This window comes from Vombatus ursinus, unplaced genomic scaffold (genome assembly GCF_900497805.2).
Source record: "Vombatus ursinus unplaced genomic scaffold, bare-nosed wombat genome assembly UNPS02001287.1, whole genome shotgun sequence".
Lineage (NCBI taxonomy): Eukaryota > Metazoa > Chordata > Mammalia > Diprotodontia > Vombatidae > Vombatus > Vombatus ursinus.
This window is the reverse complement of record NW_020941065.1, coordinates 4,985,833-4,988,510: the sequence shown is the minus strand read 5'-3', so window position 1 is coordinate 4,988,510 and position 2,678 is coordinate 4,985,833. Positions and strand designations below refer to the sequence as shown.

At 43.5% G+C, this 2,678-nt stretch overlaps 1 pseudogene; it reads left to right on the top strand.

The window, feature by feature from the left end:
• The first annotated feature begins 635 nt into the window (after positions 1 to 635).
• On the top strand, positions 636 to 1,316 carry LOC114045479 (annotated as a pseudogene).
• The last annotated feature ends 1,362 nt before the right edge of the window (positions 1,317 to 2,678 follow it).

Genomic DNA, 2,678 nt, shown 5'->3' with positions numbered 1-2,678 from the left:
GCTCAAGCCCTCAATACCAGCTGCTAGGGCTAATGCAGAAGTTTTTTCATGCCTCAAGGCTCTCCCTCCCTTCAGACCAATCCCCTCCAGGGCCCAGGGATTTTCCTAAAGCACAGGTCTGACCAGGTCACTCTCCTAACTCAATACACATCCCATTAATGGACTTTGGGATCCAATATCAACACCTCTGTTTGGCCTTTAAAATTCTTTGCAGCCTGCCCCCAATCAGCCTTTCCACCTGTATTAGAGATCGCATTTCCTTCCACACTCCAAGGTCCAGCCAGCCAGCCCTTATCACTCTTCACACAGAACACTCCAGCTCTTTTTTTGGTGCCTTTGCACTGGGATGGGCTGATCCCAAGCTGGGAGGCTCTCCCCTCCTCCTCAGGCCTTCTATAGCAGGGGGCTTAACCCTTTTTTGAGTCACGGACCCTTTTGGTGGTAAAGCCCAGAGACCCCTCCTGAGGACAATGTGTTAAAATGCTAAAATACATTCGGTTACAAAGGAAACCAATTATATTGTAATATCTTTATCAAAATAGCTTTCAAAATAAGTTAACCAGGTTAAGTACATCTTGTCTATGTAAAACCTTTTCCTGGCTTCCTTTCCCCATCGGCTGAGGTGCTCATGAGGAGGGCTCTAAGCAGCCATGGCGCCCAGCCAAAATGTCACGATTCTGAAGCCCCATTTCTACAAAGACTGGCAAAGACGAGTTGCCACATGGTTTAACCAGCCAGCCAGGAAGATCAGAAGGCGAAAGGTCCGTCGAGCAAAAGTACGTCGAACTGCTCCTTGCCCTGCATCTGGTCCTATCCTGCCCATCGTGAGGTGCCCTACTGTCCGATACCACACCAAAGTACATGCCGGTAGAGGATTCAGCTTGGAAGAGCTTTGGGTGGCTGGTATCCATAAAATAGTGGCACGGACCATTGGTATCTCTGTGGACCCTCATCGCCAAAATAAGTCTACAGAGTCTCTCCAGGCAAATGTGCAGCGGCTGAAAGAATATCGTTCCAAACTGATCCTCTTCCCAAGGAAACCATCTGCACCCAAGAAGGGAGATGCTCTGCTGAAGAACTCAAGTTGGCCACCCAGCTTATAGGAACAGTTATGCCCATAAGAAATGTCTACAAGAAAGAGAAAGCTCGCGTCATCACTGAAGACGAGAAGAATTTCAAGGCATTTGCTAGTCTTCGGATAGCCCAAGCCAACGCCCATCTCTTTGGAATCCGGGCAAAACAAGCCAAGGAGGCTGCAGAGCAAGATGTGGAGAAGAAAAAGTAAACAGCCTCTGAGAACTCTCAATAAAATAATAAATAATAAAAAAAACACCTTTTCCTGATGTTCCCTGGCTGCTAGTACAGCCTCCCTCCCCCATTTCCTTCTACAGTTATCCCTTCCCCATCTCAACTTTCCCCATCAAGGTTTCAATATATCTTGGGTCAACATAAGAAATTAAATGGGAATTTTAGGGGAGTTTTATGGAAGCTGCAGATGAAACACAGAGGCCAGCAGATAACATGGGAAAAGTTTAGAAACTCAGAAATGCATAAACTGTATTATACTATTGAATAATATCAACATATTTTATCTTTTAAGGTACTGTAAACACCCCATAAAAGAAGAAAAATCAGATTTCTTCTCTGGTATGAAGGGAGAGACAAAAAATTTTCCAGATTTTCCAGATTGGGGGGACACTGCTCCTCTACTTGCCTCGATGTGGGAGGGAGAACTGTAGATATTTTGTGTGTATACATTGCCTGTTTAAATAGAAGCTTCTTGAGGGAATGAACTGCTTTGCTTATCTTGGTGTCACCCAGATCCTAGCATAGTGCCTGGCACATAGTAGGTACACAAGTGCTTACAGGTTGCCTGATCTCTCCTTTGCCCCATCACATCTACCTTGTATTATGTATATCTGCATCACCAGTTGAATTCAAATTCCATAAGGACAGGAATTTACTTCATTTTTAATACTAATTGCAAATTTACTACTAATAATAGCCAGCACTTCTATTTATGTTATTTTTATATTATATTTATATTATTTTAAATATATTTATTATATTTATATATTTTATATATTATACTATATTTATATTAAAGCTATTATGTGCCAGGCACTGTGGTAAGCACTTTATAAACACAATCTCATTGAGCCTCACAACAACCCTGGGAGGTAGGTATTATCTATTTTTTACAGTTAAGGAAACTGAGGCAGACAGAGGCAAAATGACTTGCTCAGGGCCACACAGCTAGGAAATGCCTGAGGCTGGATTTGAACTCGGGCTTTCCTGACTCCAGGTCCAGTGCTCTCTCTGGGCCAGCTAGCTGCCTCTGAAGCTGCCTCTGAAGATGATGCATTATATCATCTGGGCCTCACATTTATCCCTATTTTCCAGTAAAGAGACTGAGGCACAAAGATCTTAAGGGACTCATCCCTATCACACAGCTAGAAAACATTCATCTTGAAACCGGGTCTTCTCATACCACTCCTACTACTGCAATCACACTAATATCAATCTTTTTTTTTTTTAAATGTAAACCCTTTGTACCCCCAGCACCTATACCAACTCCCTGAAGGCAAGGACCACTTCCTCCCTTTATGAAAGAGGTGAAATCAGGCTGTTTCTACGGTGAATGGGCACAAGTGAGAGTGTGTGGGGAGCAGCCACAC